Source organism: Manis javanica, chromosome 11, assembly GCF_040802235.1.
Source record: "Manis javanica isolate MJ-LG chromosome 11, MJ_LKY, whole genome shotgun sequence".
In the NCBI taxonomy this organism is placed as follows: Eukaryota; Metazoa; Chordata; class Mammalia; order Pholidota; family Manidae; genus Manis; species Manis javanica.
The window spans coordinates 16,609,150-16,635,900 of NC_133166.1; the positions used below are offsets into that span (position 1 = coordinate 16,609,150).

Genomic DNA, 26,751 nt, shown 5'->3' on the forward strand with positions numbered 1-26,751 from the left:
GTCTTAGCTCAGGCCACTATAACAAAATACATGTGCTGGGTAGCTCATAGATGACAGAAATTTCATTCTTAGTTCTTAGAAGCTGCAAGTCCAAAATGAAGGCACTGGAAGATCTAGTGTCTGGTGACCGCCCTTCCTTATTCACAGACAGCCTTCTTTTCACCATGACCTCACATGGCAGGAGGCCTGAGGGAGCTCTGTGGGTTCTCTTTTATAAGAGCACAGTTCCCACTCATGACATGTCCACCCTCATGACCTCAGCCCCTCCAAAAGCCCCCACCTCCTAATACTACCACATTGGGGATTCAGTTGCAACGTAAGAATTTTGAGGGATATTAACATTCAGTTCATAACACAGTCCTGGACTATTTTGCAACCCTCTCCCAGCAAAATACTCTCCCCAGCTGCAGCCTACATGCCACCTGTGCTTCATCCTTGCTTCTTGCCCTACACCAGTCTAGCATGACTTATTCTGAGGAGTGGGAAAGGGCCTGGAGAAGAGAGACAGAGGCCAAGCAGAATCCTTTTCCAGTTTAAGGGAGTGGAAGTTAGAAACATTCACACACACACTGGAAGGAAACGGGGAGGGCATCCCTTTAAACCTGTTCCTGGAGTAGCATGTTCCCTGCGCCAACCTGGAGCAAGCCCCTTCACCATGCAAAGTCCATGTGTGCTTGCATAGACTGGGGTTTACAAGTCTACCAGATGCACCTGCATAGACTGGGGTTTCATAAATTTATCACTAATTCTAGAGATATTTACTGAGCACTTATGTGTTCCAAGCAATGTCACAGGGGGTGTGGTAGGAAATTCCCTAACCTTAGGGGTTTACTGTCTAGGCCAGCAAATTTACTGGCGGGTCTTGTCCCTGCTCCACCACTGGCTCTGAGCCTCCCCTCATCACGATTACTAACCTCCTCACCTTTAAAGCTTTGCATAGGGATAAAATTAGACGTTAGATACGGAACTGTTTGGAAAAGCTGAGGCAGATCATGGCTGATGTTGCTCGTAATCATCATGATGTGTGAAATAAGGTGGGCAAAACACCTGAAGTGTTTGGAGCTTTGGGTACTCACACCTGTAGTTACTCTGTTCTGCCACTAGATGCCAGTGATGTGTAGGAGGGGTCAGGGAGCTAAGGGGGTTCAGCTTTTTGACAGTTTGAAAAGTACAAAATAACTTCTGTGTGCTAAATACTGTTCTGTGATATGTTATGTTATTTGATTCTCCAGAAACCCTATGACTTAAGTATCACTCACAGAAACCCTCAACCCCATTTTATAGACAAGGAAGTGGTTCTCAGAAAGGGGATATAAGTGGCATGCATCTGAGAGTACCAAGCAAAGATTGTTAGAGGCTAAAAACGGCTCTGCTATGAAAGAGTGTGCAATCGGATGGACTGTTACTGCCCCTAAACTGCTATGAAGAGCATCGCTCCATATTTGGGGCCACAAATGGCTGCACAAATGCATGAAAACCAGAAAGCTTTGTAGTCATTAAAACCCCTCTGGATGCCCATGAGGGTTGCAGTACAGGTGTTAATTAGGCAGATACAAGGGCACAGGTTGACAGAAGCCAAATAGTGGTAGCAGGGCTGTCTCTGTTCTGTCAGATATGTTGCAAGCAACAGTGACCATTGCTAACTGGGACTTGACATAAGAATTACAAAAGTGTTTCCGAGGACCCAGCCCAACCTTGAAGAGCAAAGGATGTCAGCTATGATGGGTGCTAGCCTGGGTCCTTTTTAAATAATCCCTGAAAAGTTCTGCTGAAAAGGGAAAGGGAAAGGAGGGTTCAAGGTCAAATTCAACTGGTGAAGATCTTCAGGTAATGGTTCTGATGATAGTTCCAGTAAATAGGTCCAATGATGAGACCATATCACCCACATCCTCATTTTACTCTTGGGGAAACAAGTGCCTATGGGAGGGGAAATGAGTAGTTCAGGGTCTCACAGGCAAAGAAGACACCAAGTCTCTGACCTAAGTGTCTTTTAATTCATGGTGTGGAGCATGAAAGGGCAAAGGGCATGACCTGTGAGATGGGGTACTCCACAAAAAGACTTCAAGGAGGCCTTGCAAAGGGAGAAGGGCTGGTGCAAAGGCACTGGGCCTGGATCCCTACTGAAGAAAATCCCAGTAGTACTGTCACCTGCAGCCCAGCCCAGGAGGGGACTACAGGTGGTGCTAGAAGCAGACCACAGACCCCCCTCCTCCCCACTCTGGGAATAGCTGAGGGATAGGGCTGCTCACAGGTGGAGAGAAAGCTCAGAGGTCCTGATGGCAAGATTGGAATGTCTCTGTTGTACCTTAGGTACCCGCAGCAGGAAGGTGAGTTACCAGGAGTCAGGTTTCAGCTCAGCAGGATAAATGTTTACATTTGTACCAATGGAACAGTGTATACAGCCATTTTTATATGTATCATCTCATTTAATCCAAACAGTCACCCTTTGAGGGAGTTCATATCTCTATGTTATGGATGGGGAAAGTGAAGGTCAGAGAATGACAAGTTCATTCACTGCCCCATGTTCTGCAGCTGGGGTTAGAATCTGGGTCTTTCTAGCTATAAACACCATGTTCTTTTTGCACTGAAATTGTTCAGAGATGATGAGGATGATATTTGTGATGTTTTCAATGACTATGAGGTAGGGTTGATTGGCTGAGTTTTGCAGATGGAAGGTCTGAGCCTCAGAGAGGGCCTGCCACTTGCCCAGGATGGCACAGCTGGAACTGGGAGAAATCAGGAGGAATGTAGACTTTAGTCTCCAAACCTGCTCATCTTCCTTATAGAGTGCGTGAGCTCCTGGTTCCCAATAGCGTGGCAGCAATTTGAGATGACTCGCCACCAGTTTACCTGTAAGGTGAACCCTCCCAGGAGAGTGGTTGGGAATAGACAGCAGCTAAGGCTCCTGCTTCCTACCTGAAGGTTCCCTGGCCATGCGGAGTGAGGACAGCACCCAGTCAGGTGCCTTGCTCGAAGCAAATTCCTAGAGAGTGATGAGGAGTGACAGGGGAGGAGACTGCCAGCAGCGAGGGGCTGGGAGAAGGGTCCTGGGAGCAGAGCAGCTCAGTGTCTGGCTTTGAGGAGAAGGGAAGCCAGGAGAAGCACAGAGGAGTGATGTGATCAAACAGTTTGTGAAAGATGATTCTCACTGAGCTGGGACATGTGGGCGGGGAGACACAGGCGACCCCCAGGAGATTTTGGAAGGTGCAGACCCAAGGTTCTGGGCAGCACAGACCAAGAGAGCAGACAGTCCTGAGGCAGATGAACCGTGAGTTGATTCCTTGACAATTATGCTTAGCTCTTTGCATCCTTGACTGGTTACAGGATAAACCCTCCCCTTCTTCTCCTTAGGTTCAATCTTTATGTTACCAGTATAGTTTACCTTGGGCCACTGTCTTCTTTGTTTCACTAAATTATCTCTATATATTTATATTTTACTTGCTGTGGTTGGTCTGTTAATTCAGAATTCCAATCCAGGCAGTGTTCATTTTCTTACCTGTTTCAGAAACAGTTTTAAAGAAAAAGAAACATGTGAATGTGAGCCTGATGCATTGTTCGGGCGGTGAGAAATTTCATCTCTATCCCTGAGGTTGCCAAATGGCGTCGAGACAGATCTGCATATTCCCCATTCTGCACCATCTCGGAAATGCCACCATGAGTGTTGATTTTTCTATTCTCAGCTTACAGGGCAAAATGGTGTTCACTTTTACTATTTATTTTGGGGAAAATCTCAAGAGGAAGACGAAATTCCTTTGGCATATTTTGAAGGGGACAAAAATACAACCTGGCTTTTGTGTGGTTTAAACGTGGGAAGTTTCCGTTTCCAAATGCCGGTGCTGGAGGAAGCAAGCTGAATGTTGAGGCTTGGCTCCCTGGCCCTGAGCCCGCAGGAGGGGATGCCTGGCAGGGGCGGAGCAACCCCGAAAGTCAGTGGGTGGTTCATGTTAGAACGTGCATGGGTGACTTAGGGTTCCTTCCTAAGCCTCCAGGGATACGGACCCCAGTGGTGATAAAGAATCTCTCTTTGTCAACCCTACATGCCTAAGGAAAAGAAAACATTTTCAAGGAAAGAAAACCTGTCCAATGGTTAACTCCTTCAGCATGGCTGCAGTTGATGGCATGAGGCAGGGATCAGGCTCCTGGGCTCCAGGTCTTCAGATCTCTGCCACGGACTAACAGCCGGCCCTTCCATCACGTTAGCCCACCTCTTTTTCTTCATCTGTAAAATGGAGATACTAGAGCCCCTATCTCAAGGGTTGTTGTGAGGATGATATGAGATGATGAATATAATAATTACCTTTTACTTCACCATACTAAACAAATAGTTCCTGCTATTAATAGATTTGTCACTGAAGTTTCATTTAATCATACACAGGAACAAATTAAAAGTGTGCACACATGTGTTCATCCTGGAATTGCTCTTTCAAGAAAAGGGATTTAAATGTGTGAGAATGGAACAAATTGTTCCCCTAGAGACTGAGATATCCTGGGAAATTTTCTGTAAGTTGCTGAGACTATGTCTTCCTATTGCCAGAACATTCCAAGGAGCATAGCAGAAATCAGCCAGTGTCCCAGCTGTTTTACTGGGCTGAGGATTCATATGTTTGGCTGGGGTGGTCCTTCTGGCATCCCAGCCTCCGGAGAGGGTGGTTGCATGTCTCAGGAATGGCTGCCCTGGGTGCCTTCCAGACAGCTGCTTTGCTGTCCTGAATAAATGGACCTCAGGGGAGGTCTGAGGCTCACCAGAGGCAGAGGAGAATCGGTACTTCCCTCGTTGGGGTGTGCCTTGTAGGCCAGGGAGCCCAAAACTGTGGGGGTGGAGGACTCCCTAGGGGCCTGAGCTATTGGACTCAGTCTGTGCTGATGAGCTCCATCTGGAAATCTCAGCCTATAACAGCAGCACCAGCAGTTTTACCCAAGCTTTGGCAATACTTCATCCCGATTCATCTCCTCGTTGAGCCCACAAGCCTTTGTTCATTGACCATGGCCTCCAGGTCAGCCCTGTGCTGCCCACCAGGGGAACATTTGTTGGTTGCTTATCACAAGCCAGGGAAGGGCTGGGTTCGCCCAGGGATAATCCTTGCCATGGAAGGTCCCTGAGTTAGGTAGGCAGTATCCCCATTTTACAGAATAGGAAACAGACCTAGAGAGGCCATGTTACTTGGGGAAAGTCACACAGCTGGTAAGAAGCAGTGCTGGGATCCAGACCCAGGCTCTGACTCTAGAATCCACTCTTGAAACCTTTACCATGTACATCGTTGTCCTGAAGTGAGTCACCATCTGACAGAGACGCAGAGATGGCAATCATATGGCACATCACAGACCCTCACTGGGTGAACCAATCTGGCCTAATGGTGGCTGGGTGTGGCCATGGGACTGTTGGTGGGGGTGGGTAGAAGCTAAAGCAGCCAGGTTGAACCCCAGGTCTGCAACTTTTTAGCTGTAGGGCATTAACCCCTCTGAGCTTCTGCAGTCAGATAGAAATACTTACCTTGTCAGGTTGCTGAAAGAAATTGAGATAACTGGCCAGCCATCCTGGCACCTCCTAGGTGGGCTTCTTTAAGTGGCAAGCAGTTCTACCATTTCTTATAACAGAGGTTAGGGCTTCAGTGAGCAGTGGAGTGTTTGCTCCCCTCCCATTAGGAAGACCAGGCTAGTCACAGCAGGGGCCTCACGCTGGAAGAGACCTCCAGGGGTCATCGGGCCCACAGCTGTCCTGGCAGGCTGGAGGCTCACATGGCAGCCCTGACGAGGGGCTGCAGCTTACCCTCTGAACTTCCTGCAGCTGGGTACCAGTCTCCTCTCATCACTCAATCAGGCTAATGAGTTTGGGAGAGCATAAAGGAATATATACTGCCTATGAAAGATGAAGTTGTAAGTTTTTGCTGAGTGAGGGGTGCTACACAAAGAAGCCGAGTTTTGGTGTCAGACCTGGGTTCAAATCCTGTCCTACTTACCACCTAGACATACCACTTGACCTCTCTGAGCTTCTACTCTCTCCTGTGAGAAGAGGAGAGTCCTAGTTCCCTGGAAGGGTTGCCATAAGCACTGAAGACCAGCTATAGGGCAGCTTCTGTAGGCAGAGCTTCCCAACTGCAGCCTGGATCCCATTTCCAAGAGTGGCATGGCTGAGCTTCTCTCCACATTCCCTATCAGGAGGACCAAAAATGTCCCGATTGACCCAAGAGCTTGGAGAGAGACACATCTCTTGCCAGGTATGGCTGACTCCAAGCCATCTTGCAGGGAGGAGGAACAGCTCCGGGCCCAAGCTGGGGCTGGCCTCAGATCCTTTGACCTATCCCTGGACTGCTGCACAGTTTGGAGCTTGTGCAGACACTGATCTGGGACAGCCTGGAGCCGCTGGAAGCCTCATAAATCAGGTCTCAGCCTTTGAAGCTTTCTGCAAGCTCCCTGGGTGAGCCTGAGCAGCTTGATCTTCTTGCAGTAGGAACTCCTCCTCCCCCACTTGTCTGGAGTCCCCAGGGGTGACTGGGGCCTGATATATAGAGGTCTCTGATAGCTATTCCAAGCCTGGGAGAGGAGGCCCAGAAAAGAATGAATTTGCCCTGTGACCTGGGCTGCCACCTGGGGAGATGATCAGAGCCACCCTGAAGAGGGCCACCTCCCTCTGGGACTTGGCAGGTGAAGCCTCCTCACCCCTACTGGAATTTGGCCGTCCTTGCTGCTAAAATTCATGTCTTTCCTTCAGAATCTCTTTAGAAATGAGTAAGGGGAACAAGTGCCTCCAAACTTAGCACCTGGAGGAGAGAGGTATGGTAGGTGACGGTTCGGGGTCAGATCTGGGTCTATATCCAGGATCCACCATTTTCTAGGTGTATGGTCTTGTACAAGTCTTTTCACATTTCTGAGCTTCAGTTTCTTCATCTGTCACATGGAATGAATAAATGGCACTGGTGTGGTATTGGTGTGAGGGATAAGTGAGCTGGCAGAGGTAACGCATACTGCACAGTGACTGGCCCATCGGAGGCACTCAGAGAATGTTCTCTCCCTTCCTTTCTCCTTCCTCCATCCAAACACCCAGGCTGTCTGGCTCCAGACCCCATGCTCAGGTCACTGTGCAGGCCTGTGCTTGCCAGGCAGGGATCTGTGAATGAATTCTCTGATTATCCCAATCTTCTGCAGCAGCACTGTCCAACAGAACTTTCTGCCTCGATGGAAATGTTCTATATCTGTAGTGCCCAGTGCAGTAGCCACTATCCACATGAGGTTTTTGTACCTTTGAAATGTGGCAAGTGACACTAAGGAGCTGAGTTCTTTTTCATTTTAATTAGAAATTTGAATTTAGCTCCATGTGGCTAGTGACTACTGTATTAGACAGCATCGGCTAGTCCATGTGGAAGCCCTGGCTTGGCTTGGCATTGACCCAGATACGTGACCTTGAGCAAGTCACATCACCTCTCCGCACTTCCAGTTTCCTCATCTGTAAAGTAAGCACCATTGGCAGAACTAAATGAGGCAAGAAAAGTGCCTCATTCAGTACACACACACATGTTCATTATCATTATTTAGTATTCATTGAGTTGGGAGCAACGGAGACACTGAGGTAGAGGCATGACCCCTGTCTTTGGGACAGTTGTGCAGATGAGATTTGCACCTGTGAGGCAGACAAAGGAGTGCAGTTCCAATCCCCAACTCAGCTTTTTCTGACCTCTAAGCTGTCCCCACACTGGCTTGGGCCTCCCTCTTCTTTGCTCCAAAGACTTTCGGCATAGGACCTTAGCTCACTGTTTTCGGGATCAGCGTCTCCCTCGACTTTTCTATCTTCCCATCCTGACCCTCGGAGTTTATCATCAGACAGCGTCTGGTTAGAGGCTGCAAACACCACGCAGGATGGGGCCTTGCCCAGGGTGGATGCCTCAGCAGTGGGGGACGTGGGGAAGGAAAGTGGATCCACTCCCATCCTGTAGTCCTCCTGCCAATTCGTGCTCCCAAGATGGCCCCCAGAGCACACGCTACCACCACATTGAAGACAAGAAAATAAGGAGATGAGCAGCATCACCTAGAAGCCCTCTCAAAACCTCCCTCTGCCTGTGGACTTCCTATTTCATTGTACTGGACAGAATGGGGTCGTATGGTTACCATTAGCTGCAAGGGAGGCTGGGAAATGGAGCTTCTGGCAAAGAGAAACTAGGCTTGTCTTGAGTGCCTTAGCTAAATCATCATTCATGGCCTGCGGCTGGGCATGTTGGGCTTGTGTTAGCCTGAGGAAAGGAGAACGGCATGGCCACCGGGCTGGCTGCTAACAGTAACCATTGCAGCACTAGGAGAGCACTTTGCAGTTTACCAAGTTTGACTTGTGCTTCTGTTTGAGTCGCTCACGTTTCTGAGACAACGTAGAACTGTAATCCTCACATTACAGATAAGGAAAATGAGACTCTGAAAGATAAAGTGACTTCATCAGCTGGTAAGCCATAGATCCCATTTTTCCATCCTCTCAAACTGCATCCTCTGATTTGGAAAAATGCCTTCAGCAGAGGTCAGGGACCAGAAGTCATTTATCTTTGTATCCCAGATATCTAGCTCAAGGCCTGGTACAAAGTAGGTGTTCAGTAAATGTTTCACGGATATGTTAGTTAATGCATTACTTTAATGAATTAGTTAGTCCTCATGCCTGTCACTAAGGACTTTAATTAATTTATTAACTTGATGCCTGGTACACCAGAAGCGAGTAATGGGAGTTGGCCACTTGCTAGTTACTCTTCCTTCAAAGGAGGTCGCATCATCCCTTGCCTGGCCTGGCTGGCTGTAAGCATGTCATTGCCCAGCTCGTAGACTAGCTGTGTGAGGACACAGAGGCCAGGTAGAGAGGGACCCCTCTGCCCAGGAAACAGTGAGTGGAGCTGGGTTCACACATGGCTCAGCCTCCTGAGAATCAGTCCAGAAGCCAGAAGTGCCTCCTCCAGGGACAGTGAGAAGGTCTGTCAGGAAGAAAGATGAGAAGGGAGAACCAGTGGCTTATTTGCCCAGAGAGCAAAGCCACCTGGTTCCATTGGCCTGGGAAATAGTTCGGTAAGTATTTCGTTTGTTGCCACAAACCTTCACCAAGAACACATACTTGCACTCATTACTTTGAAAGCCAGTCTGTCCCACCAGGCCGCGTGCTCCTCTAGGCAGACTGTGAATCCTGTTGGCATCCACAGTGACGGGCAGCACAGGGATTGCGTGAATGGATGTAAATAAGGAAAAGGTCCCTCCCTCCCCTCCAGGGCTCATCATCTTTTGAAGGAGACAGAGACTTACCTAAATGACAGACAGATTCCAGAGCACTGAGCTCTCCAGCAGATACACAGACACTGGGCTCGCTGGGGAAGTGGTGAGATGGCGAGGCAGTGGAGTCGGGAGGGGAGAAGGAATCTGAAGAAGCTCCTGGAGGATCGGAGTCTGACTTCTAAGAAAGGAGGGACTGTAGCTGGCAGCCAGTGTGGAAGGGTGCTTTAGGGAGAGGCCCCATGTGTACAAAGGCATGGAGGTGAGCAGGGCAGGCTGGCATTGAATATATGTTCGAGAAAAGAGGGTGGAGATGAGACAGGACAAGTAACGCTGATGCCACGGCTCAAAGCCACACTGAGTAACAAGGCAGGAGGCAATAGGAAGCCAGTGACTGTTATGAGCAGGGACATTACAGTCTGATTTGCTTCTTAGAAAAATCATCCCCTGAAGACTATGAAGAAGCTTCAGCAGGGTAGAAGAATGCAGACAGGATGCAAGATTTATTTTTTCTTTATTTCTAATACCTAGGGTGGTATCTGGTTCATAACAGATAATCAATAGATATATATTAACAAATATATTACTCACTTATAATAGACTTTTTAAATAAGAAAACAGGAAGAATGGGTTAGTCAAGTTATCGCAGGCTGTTAAGTCAATATTATATAAAGTACTAGTTTGGGCCAGTCCAAATTGAGAGCACATCTTAAGGCAGTGGTTTCCAACTTGTTTTTGGCCAAGGTTCTGATTTCTTACATGAAGTCCTAAATGAAGGCCCAATACCTGTATCATACAACAAATAGGTACCCATGCTGGTGGACACAGGGGTGGAGGCCTGGAACCTGACACCCTGCTCCTTCCCCTTCCTCCCCTCTCCCTATTCCACTGCACCCTCCCTGGCCCCAGACTGAGTGAGGTGGTCCTTCTGCAGAATCTTGGATGGGGATTATCTGCTTCTGGCTCAGCTTCCCCCGCCAGGCAGTGCAGTCCTGTAGAACAGGACCTGGAACGACCATCTTGGGATCCTCACCTCATACCCAGCATGGTCAACAAGGCCTGGGCAGTGAGGCCTCAGGGAAGGACAATGGGCAGAGGTGGGTGGGTGAGCCAGCAAGTCCCAAGGAAAGGGATTAAGTTCCCAGAACCCCTGATCATTACCCCATCCATCCCTTGCAGCAAAGGTAGTGTGAGCAGCAGATGTGTAGTGGATGGAGTTGATATGCTGGAGTAAAAATCTGGGTTCAAATCCCAGCTCTGACATTTACTGACCATGCAACCTTGGATAAGTCCTGAGCATTTCTGAGCCTTAGCTTCTTATCAGTAAAATAGTAAAAGCAAATCCTCTGGTCAGGGGGATGTAATACAGAACGAGTGAGTGAACCAGAAGCAAGCATTGCTTTCTAACCTCTTCAGACACTGTCGTCACCAGTTTACCAGCCGCCTTTCATTTGCATCCAACGCTGAGGTGCATTTAATCGGATAGCATCAGTCGCGCTGACCAATCTGTGTGCCCCCAGGTGGTTTTCCTAACCAGACAGAGGCTTAGCATTTACTCTCAACTGCATCTTATATTTCTCAAGTAGCCAAGTGTTTAAATATCATCAGCCTGATGGCTCCTGCAGATTTCTAGCCCCTGTCCTGTGCAGGCGGGTGTTCCAAATGGCAGCTGTGGCCTAGTGGAAGGGACAGTGGGCATAGAACGTTGGGATCAAGTCCCAGCTCTGCTATTTGTCAGCTGGGTGATGTTGGGCAGGTTGCTTCACCTCCTGGATCCATAATTTCCTCAATAAGAATAACAAATATTTGCATAGTGCTTCACAGTTCCAAGGCCACAGCCACCTGCTCTTGTGACCTCATCCTCTGGATCGAACTGATCTTCACCATCTCCATGGTAAAAGCTCAGAGATGTGGGACTCTTTGTGTGGGGCTCTAACTCCCAGCTCCCTTAACAAGCTGTGTGCCTTAGGGCAAATCCTTACCCACTGAGCCTCAGTTTATATAAAATAACAACAATTTGGCAGAGAAGTATCACCCAGCCCATACACCGGTGCCCAGTAAATGACAGGCACTGTACTCATCATTTGTAGAATATTGTCATTTCCCTAGGATCAAAAAAGCCAGATCTCAAAGGCAGCTCTGCCACGGTCCTGCCTGCCTGTCACACTTGCCTGTGGAAATGAGGGTGTAATACCCACTTCTCAGGGCAGGAGAGGGTGAGTGGAGGTAGTGTGGCTCACAGTGCTATGCGGACTGTGGAGTGCCAGGTCCAGGAAAGGCCCCGACGTTCTGTTTCCTCAGGGCAGCCCCAGGGCCTCTCCCCCTGGGCAGGTCAATCCAATTGCTTGTCATACAGTGAACTTCAAGCCTGGACTTTGTCTAGATCATGCTCAACGTCATTCTGCAGGCCCTCCCCATTTGCTTCTTAGCTCAGGGCTCTGATTTAACATCCTTCCTTTGTGCAGGTGGGATGGGCAGAGAAAGAAAGGCAGTGGGCTCCTGCAGTCAGGCTGAAAGGGAGCACAACTCCGGAAGCTGGAGGCACAGAGGCCGGTTTCCAGCCATTTGGCCTCTCTATGGGACCTGGCTCTGCTGGAGGCTGATCCCTGCTTTGTGATGCTCTCCCGGAGCAGGCCCAGAGCCTAAGCCAATTAAAGCCCTCTCTCTGAAAAGGGTTCCGGTTTCCCAGAAGGCCCAGGCCTGCACAGCGGCCAACGCACAGGGACTGCCCTCCTCCGCTCCCTGCTGGCCGAGCTGGGGCAGGGCAGGGGACTGGTCTGAGAAGGCTCCATCACAGCCGCTCCAGGCCCCCAGACCACCCCGTGGATTCTCGGGAGAGGCCGGATGGCAGGGGTATGAATAACTCCCCATCTTACAGATGAGGAAAGTGAGGCCTGAAATGACTTGTCCAAGGCCCATATGTAGTAAATGCAGGGCTAAGCTGCAAACTGGAACATACCTATCTAAAAACGGTGCCCTGTCTGTCTTTCTGGGGCTAGAGCCAAACCCTTGTCACCTTACAGGTTCAGGAACATAGTAGGTTCCTATTAAATACTTGCTCAGTAGCTAATTAATGAATAATGCTGAACAGGGGCATCTGTGTATCAATACAATAGTATGAGTGGGGTGGAAAAGTCCAGAACTGTATCTGGGCCAGAATGAAATATCTAGTAGTAGTAGTAGTAGTAGTAGTAGTAGTAGTAGTAGTAGTAGTAGTAGTAGTAGTAGTAGTAGTAAAACTGCTAAGCCTATTCTAAGTATTTTGCACATATTAACTCATTCAGTTCTCCCAATAACCCCATCTGGGAGGTACAATTATCTCCATTTAAGTTTGAGGCACAGAGAAATTAAATAATGTGCCCAGGGCACACAGCTGGGTGATGGCAGAGCTGGTCTCTGAATCCTGGCTGTCCAGCTGCAGAGTTGATGCCCCTAGCTGCTATGTATTACTTTCTTTCTGCCAGGGAATGTCTGCATTTGTAAGCTGGAGGTGGGGATGAGCTGCTCGCTGCCTGTGCCACTGCATTATGGTATTTCTGGGACTTTCGAGATATGACAGGGCATGCTGTTAGACTTACCATACTAAACAAACCTGATATGTTGCTGGCTAGGCCAGGCTGAGCCCTAGATACCATAACCTCTCTGGAATCCAGCCTTGGAGAGGCACAAGCAGCCCTCTCCACTTCCTCTCCTAGCTGGAGTAGCCTCAAAGACTGGTACCATTAACAACTGAGGTTAACAACCCAAAAAAAGCAGAATTAATGGAGTGACAAGCCAAGTTTCACAATGAAAACAAATTTAGGGCTACAATCAAGAGAACAAAGTGAGGGTCTGGCCCCAGGAAGCCAGACTGCAGTGACACAGGTATAACATTAGCCAGCAGAGGGGCCAAGGGCCAGAGCTTCCCCCCAGAGAGAATAGGATCCGGGCCCTCCCGGAGGGCAGAGAGCAGCGGCAGCCGCCGAGGGAGGCCACATTCAGCCCACGGGAGCCTCCGGTGCTCGGGCAGCCTAGCGGTTGTGGACAGGTGTGGCATCCATCCTATTCCTCGTGGTTTCCGGCAGGGTAAACGGAGCCTTCTCAGCTAGCGTCTAGGGTCTCTGGGGCAGTGATTGAGGGCATTTTGAGAATGTCACCTTTGTGCAGCAAGCAGCAGGGAATGCCCAGATGGGCAAAGGGGATGCCTGGAGCAAGAGAATGAAGAGCTGGGTGCTAACATCTACTGGTCCCTCACTAAGGAGCACATAGCCTGGCCCAGGGCCAAGAGTAGAGCTGTCCAGTGTCCCTGTGTTCGCTAGGTGGTACTGTATGGGAGCCCCGTGCAGATTGGCGGCTGTGTGGTGTAAGTTCACACGTGACTTGTGCCCACAGGTATCTCTGATCCCAGGCCCTGGCGCTGACCCTGCAGCACATTTCTACTCCAGCTGGGAGCTCAGTTTGATCAGAATCCTCTTAGCCTGGGGACTGGCATTCCTTAAACATGTGGAATTCATCCCAGAGCATTCCCTCCTAACTGTGGGGTAGTTACTCATTTCCTTGTCTGTCTCACCGTCGGGATACACAGAGAATTCAAGGCAGACCTTTGCACTTAAGAGTCAAAAGACCAGGCGGCATCTAAGCTGTGCCTCTTGTTAGCAGTGTGACTTTGAAAGAAGGCCTTTCACCCCTGTGACCCTCAGTTCTCTATCTAACGAAGGATCATAACATAGCTCCTCAGGGTGTTTATTCTTTTATTCTGTTAGTCATTATTTATTAAGTGCCAGCTATTTGTAAGGCTTGGAGAATGAGATTCAATGCTGAACAAGATGGACACAATCCCCATCTCCACTGAGCTTAGAGCACATGATTAAGCAACTACTTAAATATAATTTGTAAGTCCCCCAAAATAGAGGTATAGGATTAAATCACACAAAAATGTAGAAGAAAGGTATAAGCTGTTGAACATTAGGCATTACTCTTACCATCCTCCTAACATTCCCTCTTATTTTTTTGATACACTAATGATCTGAGTCCTGGTTTTATCATCTGTAACATGGAAATTATAATAAGGCCTTTATCACTGTAAGACACAGTGGCTTTAGATGACCATTTATTGGTTCCTGTTTCTGAGGGTCAGTAATTTGGGCCAGGCAGAGAAAGGTGACCTCTGGGGTCACTCATGCAGCTACAAGTTACAGGGGTCTGGTTGGATCTTCCCTGTGTCTCTAGCAACTAGATGACCAGTCTGGTCCGCTTTCCACAATGGATGTTTTCCGAAAGTAGCCAGAGAAGGAAGCCCAAAACTCAAGGGTCTTTCATACCTCTGACCCCCATTTGCTAATGTCCCCTTTGCCCCTTAGTCAATACAAGTCACATGGCCAACTGGGGAGTCAGCGGGGGGAACTGCACAAGGGCACAAATACAGTGAGGTGTCATTATGGTGGCATTACTAACTTCCAGAGTGTCCCGAGGATTCTGTAATGATACGTGATGCCACACGAGCAGGGTTTGTATTATTACTAGTGCCTACACATTGTAGATGCTTAAGAATTGGTCAGTGAATATGAATCTGGGCAGCTTGCTGCCTTATTGGGGGAAAAAAATATGTTACACAGGAAATAAGTGGCAAGAGGTTGGCCAAAGCAACATGGAAAGTGTGGTGTCATGACTAGAAATCATAAGGTGCCAGAACTCATTTTTATATTGAGACTGCATCAGACTCTTCAGTTTTCAATCTTAATGTTTTTAAAAGTGACAGTGACCAAAAGGAACTTTTTCAGAGAAGAATGACCAGGATGGAGGCAAGGTGGGTGGGAAGTCAATCAGGAAAAGGCACAGAGATATTTATCCTAAATAATAATAGAACATTCACCCCTGTTGTTAATCGAGTCCTATTTATGAGCCAAAAATTGAGTTAAGCTTGTCCATGGACTGTCTCATTTAAGCCTTAAGACGAACTTGATGGTAGATATTATCCCGATTTTACATATGAGGAAACTGAGGCTCAGGTAGTTTCTTTGTCCAGAGTTGCACAAGTAAGTACAGAGTAAGTTCAAGGTTCAAACCCAGATCTTTTTAATTGAAATTTTTATAAAGATAATTATAGTTCACGTGCAATTATAAAAAATAGTGCAGAGATATCCTGGGTGCCCTGAACCCAGGTTCCCCCAGTAATAACATTTTGCATTTCTTACTCTAGTAAGAAAGCAGATGTCATAACCAGGATGTAGACATTGATACAATCTGCTCATTTTATTCAGATTTTTCCATCACACAGGCAGGCACCCCTCACCCTGCTCTTCTCTAGCCACACCCACCTTCTACAGCCCCCATCCCTAACTCTGGCAACTACTAATCTGTTCTCTACTTCTAAAATGTGGACATTTATCAATGTTATATAAGTAGAATCAGATAGTATGTTATCTTTTGCAGTTGACTTTTTTGCTCTCTGCAAAATGCTCTCGAGATTCCTTAGTATCGTTAATTTGTCCCCTTTTATCATGAGTATTATTCCACGGTATTCCATTATCCAGCCATTCGCCTGATGAAGGACATCTGGACCACTTCCAGTTTGTAGCTATTATAAGTAAAGCTTCTGTGAACATTGTTGTACAGGTTTTATGTGAGCCTCAGTTTTCATTTCTGAAGGATAAAGGCCCAGGAGTGCAATCGCTGGACTGTACAGTAATTGCATGTTTGGTTTTATAAGAAACTACCAGACTGTTTTCCAGAGGGGCTGTGCTGTTTTGTATTCCTACTGGAAATGTATGGGTGATCCAGTTTCTGCATCCTTGCCAGAATTTAAAGTCACCACATTTTTTTCTTTTAGCTATACTGATGAGTGTATGATGATACTGTAGTCTCTGTCTGCATTTTTCTGATAGCTAATGATTTTTAACATCTTTTCATGTGCTATTGGCCATCTGTATATCCTCTACAGCAAGATAGCTGTTCATATCTTTTGGCCATTTTCTAATTGGGTTGTTTGTTTGTTTGTTTATTACTGCTGAGTTTTGAAAGCTCTTCATACGCTCTGGATGCTAGACCTTTCTTGGATATGTGGTTTGCAAATATTTTCTCTCAGTCTTTAAGCTTTTCATCCTCTTAACAGAGCCTTTCACAAAGCTCCAGTTTGATTTTTGGTGAGGTCCAATTTTCCTTTTTGACTTGTGCTTATGTAAAGCTTGTGTCTTTTCCCACTGGGCTGCACTGTTTCCTGGAGCCTAGGGAAGAGACATCTTGTTCTGGGGATGAGGGATTAGACTTGTTTGTGAGTTTCTAAGGCAGAGTTAGGGCTGACAGGCAGGCTCTCCAAGAAAGCAAATTCCAGCTCACTGTCTGAGTGAACTACCCACGGCTAAGCTTCGAGAACAAAATGTGTTCAGGAGCAAGTGCGCCATCACTGGAGATCAGGCCGAAGCTGGCTGGCGTCCATGTGGACTCACAGAAGCAATCCCAGCATCCAATGGGTCTTGGGTGGCTGTGTCCTGTACGTTCCCTTCTAACTCAGAGAACCTAGGAGAGTGGTATTTGAATTACCCCTGCCTGAATCAGTGTACCTAACAAATACATACCACAGAGACCCTCTATGTGAAGAAATTAAGAAAGGCTAAGGGTGGCTGTCTGGACTGCCTCCAGGCTGAGCTACACTCAGCAGGCAGTGGCCAGCGAAGCCACAGGTCTGCAGCCTCAGGGCAGAATGCAGAGAGGCCAGAGGCACAAAGGGTTCAGTCTCGGGGACCAGAGCCAGTTTCTTGCTCTCTGTCCTCCTTCTGGGGGGGCCGCTGCATGGTTGCCTGCCCCACCTCCACCCCAGAGGCCTCTTTGTCACTCGGACTGCCAAGGAGAATCCCCTTCTTTACGGTACTTACAAGACTTAATTACCAATGGAGAAGTCCTATGAGGCCTTCCATGAAAGGGATGGGAGTGGCACGAGGCTCGATGAGGCTAGAACTCTGGGTAAGATTCGCTCTGTGAGACTGGCCCTACCTTTATCTGTCTCCAGCTCTGTGTGACTTACAGCAGCTAATAACTGAAATAAAAATTGCCTGACCACCCAGCAGCTGGAAAGATGGTCCTAATATCTTCTGAGTCTGCCTTTAATTATTAGAAATGACATTAGCTTGAGGCAGTTAGGGTTTTCCTGTCGTTTTGGACCTTTTTCTCAACCTCTTTGAGGCTTGAGTACACAGGGATATAAGTGAAATTCAACCACTTCTCTCTCCCTCGCTTTCCACCTGGACATCGTTTTCTGGGACACCTTTGCTAATAAGCTTTGTCTGCTGCAAGGACCTCTCTGGGCAGCTCCCATGGGGCTTTGCAGGCATTGCACCTTAGGGACCTCCTGGCCCTTGACAGAGTGCTTTGAGTTCCAGTGTGTGTTGTGGGGGCTGGGGGGATGAAGGCAATCCTCAGGCACAGATTGCATATGAATCCCCCATGCCACCCCATGTTGCAGAAGAGAAAATTACTGAGGCCATGAAAGGAAACACAGTGAAGCTGAAGTTCCAGACTCTTCACTCGCTGGATGGGGCCATCCTGAGAGCTCCCTCCTCTCTATGAACACAGAGCCCCAAGCAACTCTAGGAGGGCACAGGCAGTTGCTACCTCCACAAACATGAGGGGCTCATGTAGGTTCTGGGGAGTTAGTGTTAAAACTAAGTCTCGCTATTTCCAGAAGCCTTAAACTAATGCCTGTTCCTGTGGTGCTGGTCTGCCCCTCCAGTGCTCCCTGTTCCCTGCTCCCGGCAGAGTGCAGGCCTGTAGCAGGAGCCCTGGTCACATGGTAAGCCTTGGATACTGTAGGGGATGTGCGATTCATTAACCCAACTGCCTTTCCCCTCCTTCTGATTATCTCATAATGTGGTCCAGGAGTAAGCAAGCCCATGGCAAATCAGCAGTCTGTGCACATCCCTTGCACAGTTTTTGCAGAGAATTAGAACTTTAATAACCTGGGTCTTGACTTGACCCTTGAACAGGTTTTCTAAGGAGAAAGAAAGGGTCCCTTTCAGTGGGGGCTGAACTAAAGAAGAGACCATTTCTGAAGGTGATGTTCAGGAAGAAACTGAGTCACAGCAGACAGCCATCTCAACCTGAGGCCTCCCATGGATACACTTCCAAGAAAGCCACATGGGGTTGACCTGCCCCATGGGTACAGGAGGTGGGGTGCATGCCAGGCATTCCAACTGTATCAAGAGGTTCCTGGTGGTTCTGACCAACCCACACGACAGGCATGCAGACAGATGTGAGCACCCTCCTCTCCCTGTCCCTTGGTCAACTCCTGCTCAGCCTTTCAACTCTACTCAGGTGTTACCTCCTTCAGCTGGCCTCTGCCGCCCACCCCGCCAGAGCTTTTCCTCCCTACCTTACCCCTACCTCCCGAGGGTCGGTGTCGGTTTCTCTTCTGTTTTCACTGGGCTGGAACCACCTGTCAATGTGTCTGTCCCTCTGAGTGCATCTGGTCCAACCCTGTGTCCTCATATCTCACCTGGATGGGAAAGAGAGAGTCAGGATGGGTGAACCTGGGGAAAGGTCATGCTGAGATGGCCATCCTAAGGAAGTGAGGGCTTGAAACTTGCAGGAGAGGTGTTCAGTCTGGCAAGAAGACTCAAGGGCACACTGACTGGCCCATCTTCATTCTGGAAGGGCGACTGCCAGGCAAAGGCATTAGACTTACTTCCTGAGACCCCGAGGAGAAGAGCTGAGGCCCGTGGAAGGAAGCTACAAGGAGGCAAGTTTTGGTATCAGAAAGCATGATCAGAGCTGTCCCTGGAGGTAGTGACGTCCCCGGCTTTGCGGGTATTGTGACCGCTTAGTAAGAACGGGACCGCGGGGGTTCAAACATCTGATGAGGCATGAACTGGCTGACTTTTGAGGGTACTTTCAACCCTAAGGTAAGAAATGCCACCTTATCTGACCCTAAGAGGCCACGATTTGTAAAGGGAAATCATTGGCTAGTAAATAGCTTTGGGAGGGGAAGAACGTAGATGGAGGAATCTGGAAAACATGGCCCTCATACCTCATAACCTCCTGTTTGCTGAGGGCCTTTTGTGCTCCTGGTCCTGTGCATGGGCAGCCCTCTGGGAGGTCAGGGCAGCGCTGGTGGCAGGTCTCCAATCTCAGGGTCCAAGGACTGGTGCGTGTGCAGCAGCCACCCACCCTTTGATACCTGGCCTGTGACAAGCCCTCCAACACAAGGGCAAGCTGGGTTCTGTAGGCAGTAGCACCATCTGTCACTTGCCTGCCAGCCGCTGATTAGGGGCGTCCCCACAGCCAGACTGGGCACATGGCCACACTCCACCCTGTTCCCGAGAAAGCCCTTTCCTGGCCCACAGTGCTGGCTTTCTGTGCAGGGCACACTTGGAGCAGCTATAAAAGCACTTGTCCCAGAGCCTAGGTCAGGGGCTAACCAGGTTCATCAGAGGAATTACTGCTGCTAAGTAAGGTGAAAAAACAAATAGAACATCTAAGCAAATTTGAATAAGGGATGACCTGTGTGGCAAGTTATGATTAAAAGCTTCATCTTGGGGTCGTACAAACCCAAGTAGAAATCCTGGCTCTGCCACCTCCTTGCTGGGGCCCTCTGGGCTGGTCCTTAACCTGTCTAAATCTTGGGTTTTTTCATCGATAAAATGAGGATGGTTCACGGATATGGTGAGGATTTAGGGAGGTAATGCATGTAGAGACCTTGCCCTGAGCCACCATTATTATAATCACTGCCTCACTGTCTTAAAAGGCAAGAGATTCCCTAGTGTCAGAGCGAGAGAAATGCTCTTTGACCTGGGAGCCAAATCCCCCAGATTTCAGTCTTGGCATACTGAATCACCTTGAGCATCACTTTGCTACTCTGCGCTCTGCTTCCAAATCAGTAAAGTGCAGATAATGAGGCCTACTTCTCTGGTTTGCCAAGAATCCAACACAGTGCCTGGCACAGAAAAGACAGCCCCACCCACCCACCCCCGCATGCACCTTCACAGCACACTGGAGCTTAAAACAAAGGACTTGCAAGACCAAACTTCAAAGGATTAAGGAAAGTAAAAATTTATGATGATTCTATACTCTCATGTACACACAGATACTGCCCAGCACTTACATTCTGTAGAACACATTTTAGCTCTGAAATATTTATGGGCCCTTTTTGACATGCAAAGAACTAAAAATATCACCATGTGCTTATGTTAAAGAACACTTATAAAACTGGAGTCCAGTAGGGATTCAGCCAATTTCCTGGTTCGTCTCTGGCTGTTTCTGAGGTTGCAAGGAAACCCAGGGTGGTAACAGCCCCATTTCCCCGAGGGCTTTGGCAGGGGCAGAGGTCACTCAGCAGCACCATGCGGCTCTTCCAACCTCCCTGCCAGCGCTGCAGGCCCTGGTGCCTCATCAGTATTGCCGAAGCCCACATGAAGGGCCCAAGTATACCTCCTGAGTTTCTCTCCCCTCTGCACACCAAAAACTCTGTTTTTCCAAATCTCCCTTCTCTCCCCGAGTCCCACACCCTTGCCATTCTTGTAGGCCAGCTCCTGGCTCCCCAGCACGTCCGGGCCTCTGAAAACCAGCTGGAACACACACACTGCCCCCAGATCTCCACGTCCACACTTTCCACCACATGCGTGTTCTCAGTTTGATGTCCACTTGTAATCGTTTGTGGAAATTACTTTTTTTCTACCAAACTGCTCCCTCCTCACTTCTCAGGCTTTATGTTAAACCTTTTTCCCCTCCCTAAAGCCTGAACCCCCAGGAATAACTGGGTCTGTCTCTGTTCCCGAGTCTCTCATGCTGCCAACCCTCATCCATGCTATGACCCGGAACAGTGTTTTTCAGACAGTAGGTTGCCAACCCATCCATAATTCTATTTTAATAGAATAGAATAAAATAGAAAATAACAGATTCTGCCAATGAGGAAATGTTAGGGATAGGTTTTGAAATTTTTATTTTAGTTAGAAATGGTAGATTTATGTGTGTACAAGATTATGAAATGTATTTTTACTGTTGATCAGACAAAAATGGACAGTGAGATCTAGACTTTTCTCTCCTGACCTCAAAACCATCTGGCCTGGCTCACTTTTCCTTGACACCCTCTGGTCATGATTTTGATGCCACTTTCTCTAGGCAGTGTTCCCTGATCGCCTCTCCCCGCTTGGCCCATGCGGCCTGGGTTAGAGGCCCCTGTGCTCTACTTACCCTGCCTCTCTCCCTATCTGATCTGCCCACTATCTAGAAGCTCCAAAAAGCAGGAAGCTCCTTTATCTCATCCACTGATGCCTCATATAAGGCTTGGAACTGCAGGGTAGGAACTCAGTGTTGGAGAGAAGAGGGGAGGTGGGAGAGAAGGGAGGGAGGGAGGGAACATGGGTGCTTCAAGAATTGCCTTGTGCATCTGCTTCAGCACTTAGGAAAGGTAACTGCTAATTATTTACTAAATGAATTCACCTATGGTACTAGCTGTGCACACCTTTCATGAGGCTTAAATATTTCCTTCTGACCCAAATCTAGACCTTGACATTTGGAAGCCATGTGATCCAGAGAAGGTCACTTATCTCTTTGAGCTTGTTATCTTGTTTGTATAAGAAGAGTAAATAAGAGCAAATATAAGAGAATAATGTCTAACCTGCATAGTTGCAACAGAGATTAGAACTAATACGTACAATGTGCTCGGCCCATGAGTAGGTGCTTGATTAACGGAAGTTGTTTTATTGTTATTGCCCCTTTTCCTGTCTGAGATAACACCCTGATCACCATCACCACCATATGCCTCCAAGGCCTCCCCATTCACATGCCTGCAGACACCTTCCAGATCCACTCATGCCTAGCTCCATGTAAAAGGGAAAAAAAGCTAATATGTAGCTTTTAGATCCCTGGGTTCAGGTCCCAGTGCTGTCACTTACTGGCTGTGTGAACTTGATCAACACCTGGTCTCTAATGTGAGACACTGGGCCCAGGCAGGTGAGGGCAGGCAAGGGTCCTTTCACCTGCTCTCTAACGTGAGACACTGGGCCCAGGCAGGTGAGGGCAGGCAAGGCAAGGTTATTAGCAGAGCACAGTAAGAGCTGGAGGCTGGAAGAGGGGTGGCTTGGTGGGGGATGGAGTGGATGAAGGTCTACAGAATGCAGGGAGAGGGCAGGGGCTCAGCCTCAGGACTCTCTCCTATACCCTCCTGCCCCCACCTCCTTCAGGCACCTCCCTTACGAACCCAGAGAACAGCTCAGCCACAGGTTCAGCAATACTAAAGACTGACAATGTCTGAGCCATGGCAGGCAGCTCTGCAGGGCAGAAATAGACGTGTGTCTGGGAGAGGGAGTTGAGGTGGCAGGTTGTTCTGCAGGCAGTGAGTGGAAGAAGAAAAGTTAGGAAGGGTCAGGCTGATGGGTTTTAGGGGCAGTGGGGAACCACTGGTCAGCAGGGTAAGGCAGGACTGTCACATTTAAACATGAGCATGTGCCAGCTGCTTCTGCCCCCCAACACATGAATGGGGTCACAGGGTCTGAGCCAGGCCCTCCCAACATTGGTGCGCTCCTCCTGCCAAGGTCTCAGCATCACTGTACTGCACACCCTTGGTCCCAGGAGAGCTTTTCCCCACTGTCACTTCTTTCATCTCAACATCTTCTCCTCTATTAAATGACAGGCTGAGTGTGAACCATGACCAACCTCCCATCTGTTCAAAAGAGTAAATATTTACTGAATTACTATAGTATGTCTAAAATGGAAGAAAATAAAAAGGAAATGGGAGCAAGGCAAATATTCTCCCTGTCCCTGCTTTATGACGGGGAAGCCATGAGTTTCGGGGCTACGTTCTTAATGTGTAGTTGCTGAGCGTTTGCCTCAAAGCCCATGTCTTTGGTCAACAGGCACACACTGATAAGATGATGTAGTCATCCACCAGCTTAACAGCCTAAAATGTGTCTCAGCCTTGTTAACATATGTTTCTGAGGACATGTTCCTTCTCCAATTATAACTGAAACCTAGCTGAAGCCTTCTAAAGTGTGCCTTTTAAAAATAAAATGGTTTTTTTTTCTGATGATAACAATGACTAACATTTATTGGCACCCACTATGTATCAGAGAATGTAAGTACCAGGGACATGGGTTAGCTCATTTAATCCTCACAACAACCCTAAGAGGTTGGCACTACTTTATAGATGAGGAAACTGAAGCCCGGAGAGGTTAAGTAATCTGTCCAAGTTCACACAGCTGCAAAGTGGTGGACACATACTTCAGATCCAGGCTGCCTTTGAAATTTAAAAAAAATTGCATCTAAAGCAATGCCTTTAGTTCAATCTAAGATGTACCTAAACATAGTCATCTAAATTGAACTACTAATATTTCATATTACTTAAGATCACAGCCAGGTATTATTCATTTACTCTGCAGACATTTCATGAGTTCTGTGGATGCCAGGCCTGCCCTCAAGGAACTGCAGTTGTGGGGAAGGCAGACATGAAGATAGACCATATAGTTAGCTGGACGTATCATGATGGGTCAGCAGGCCAAAGGTGGAGAGGCCACAGAATTAATGTCCAGGAAGTTGGAAAAGGCTCAGTGAGGTTGGAAGTGAGACAGGCCAGATCAAGAAGAACTTTCCATTTTGACTAAGCAACTGGAATTCATCCTGAAGGCTCCACAAGGCTGCTAGAGGGGCTTAAGCAGGGCAATGGCATGATCCAAGCTTAGCAAATTCATCTGGCACCGCCTATGTAGGCAATACCATCTAGCAGCTATATCCCCATCCCAAGTCTGCCACCTGGGTCAGGATTGTGGCTTCACCGTTCAGAGCTGTGTGAATCTTGGGCAGGATACTTAACCTTGCAATTTCTCATCTATAATTGCCAGATAATCATAGTACCTACATCACTAAGTGAGGATTGAAATATTATCACATATTAGTGAAATTAAGTACTCAGTAAGTTTTAGCTAGGAAGAATAACAGTATATTGCCTATTATTGTTACTAGCATTACTGATACTAAGAATTATTAGTGACTAGTATTAATAGTGGCTAACATTAATAAGCATTTATTGAGTGCTTACCCTTGTTATTATCACCAATACTGTTACTAGTGGGCATGGGTTGGAAGTGAGGAGTCAGAAGGCACAGATGCTAGACAACGGTCACCATAAATCCTCATCCACATTAGACCTGAACAGTGCTTTGGGTCAAAAGCTAGTACTGAGTCATGATACCAGTTTAGTATGGAGTTATCAGTTTTTCTCTTAAAAATTGAAAAAGAATGGAATTGGAAATATCAGAGTACATTGCTCATCCTGCAGTAACTTTGGTTTTATGAATGTTGTTTCCATCTTATAAATATAAACACACACACCCACATACATAAATGTGAGTATTAGATCACAATGAAAGATGTTTTCCAAATTATGGATCGCACTCAAAAAAGGCTTTACAGACCATGGAGTAGAAGGTTTGATCACCAGTCTTCCCTCAGGCACGCAGAGGACCATCATCTTGCCAGCTGGTGTCAGGAGGCTGACTGTTCAAAGGCCAGAGCTCAGAGCCCTGAGTGTGGGCCACAGTGAGATGATTTCATTTCTGTGTATCCTAGGTCATAATCCCTTGTTCCAGCACTAATTTCCAGGGATATTTTGAGAATTAGGTCCCAAAAAATGTCATCTACCCATCTTGATTGTCTCCATAGTCTTGTCTAGTAATGCTGCCTTTGCTGCTACCTCAACATGTGGCCTTGGGCAGGAGGCTGTATTGCTCTGGTTCACTGTTGCCCCGTGCATAAAATGGGGGTGAAAATAGTTACATGCTTCATAGTTATTTTGAGGCACCAATAGAATCACAAATGTTTTGCACTCTGAAAATTGTGGAAAACATGTAGAGGGATGGGATCCATAATAAATCCCAAAGACACTGAGTGGTAACCTCAGACCATTCCCTTGCCAGATAAAGCAGTGCCGCTTTCCAGGGTGGGACACAGGGATCCATCTGAGCAGGTCTAAAGAGCTCTTTAATGAGAGGGATGAGTTTTTAATGGAGCCAAGACCTGCCCTGGAGAGGGCCTTTGGGGTCTCGGGATGGAAAAGAGCCTCTTCAGGCCAAAGGAATGCCTCAGATGTCCATGAACGAAGGCAGAACTAAATCACTTAGCCCTCAGACCAAAACTGACCCATCAGTGTGTTTTGTTTGGCCTGCAAAGTATTTTGAAATTAAAAAATAATAATAATGGGTAGCATTTAAAAATCATACATTTTATATGTAAGTCCAAATTTCCAGCTTGTCTTAAAAACTCACAAGACCCCCTGCACTCCCACACCCCCGACTGCATTGGCAGGCACTACATGCCCCCTGCCCTCCTGGGCCGGCCCACCCTGTGTGTCAGGCCTCCGTGCCCGCACAGCACTGCGGATCACAGCTCCTGCTCTGTGGTTCCTCTGACAGGAGCTTCTCACATGTTGTCTACCCACATTGCTCTGCAACACGGAACAAGGAAAAAAGAAGTGGGAAGGTTATCTATGTCAAGAAAAATAAGAGCCCTTGTCATATTGTGAGCATGATATTTTGCTTTCCTTTTGCGCCTATCTCCTGGCTCTTGTAGGGGGCTGCATTTGCTACCCCAGAGCCAACAGAAGACATGTAAAAGGACAAAGAGGGTGCTATCACCTCTTTTAAAATCCTGGGGTGTCAGTCCAGGGTAAAAGCATCAAGAGAAAGGGGAAAAGAAAGGACGATTAGGAGTTGCCTGCCAGTCAGACCCACTGGCAGCACCCAGGTGTGGGGCAGGTACTGGGACTTCCCCAGGGGCTGATGGTCTCGCTGGTGAATGGGATGAGTGGAGTGAGGGAGTTCTCTGACTGGCTTGATAGTCAGGGTCAGCCTAGCTGGAAGGTCACTTTTGTGTACTGGGAGGGAAGGGACTCAGGGGGGCAGAGCAAAATAAAGACACTCAGGCTTTAGAGCCCAAAATAACTTCCTGGGCTCAGCCCCCTGCTTTGTTATTTACCACTTAAGTGACCTTGAAGGAGGTTCTGAACCTCAGTTTTCCCACCTGTCAGATGGAGATGGGTTGGCCAGATAATCAAACAAATGTGTTTTAGGTGAACCAGGCTTCACTCTAGATCAGGAGTTAAGGCCCTGCTCTCATTAGATGAAGAAAACAGACAACAAGCAGTTACTGTTTAATTGTCTGGTGATGCTAAGTGTGGATTTGATTGTTTATACTTTGGCTCATTTCCAAAAAGGTTGGAGACAGTAATAGTATCTCAGGACATGTGACAACCTAGTAAGATAACATATGCAAAGCACTTACCCTAGTGCCGGTGTATGGTCATTCATTTCAGAAATTCTTAAGGAGCCAGTTTGTGTCAGGCCAGGTCCCAGCTGGAGGCCTGATGGAAAAAGTGACAGGTGATTTCTTTCTGGAGGAATCACCAGTGCCCTCTGGCCTTTGTTGTCGGCTGCCTGGAGACCCATCACAGGAGGAGAGGCTGAGGCATCTTTACGGTGGATAGGAGAGGAGCAGAGACAGAATGCATCTTCGGAGACCCTGGTGCAAGCCCCCCTCTGCTGCCTAAGGGCCTCTCAGAGCCTG

The 26,751-nt window shown here is 47.8% G+C and overlaps 1 protein-coding gene across 10 annotated transcripts in view; it reads left to right on the forward strand.

Annotated features, from left to right (window-relative positions):
* The window catches only part of TENM4 (teneurin transmembrane protein 4), a 711,224-nt gene that overhangs the window by 325,239 nt on the left and 359,234 nt on the right, over positions 1–26,751 (forward strand). The window lies entirely within an intron of this gene.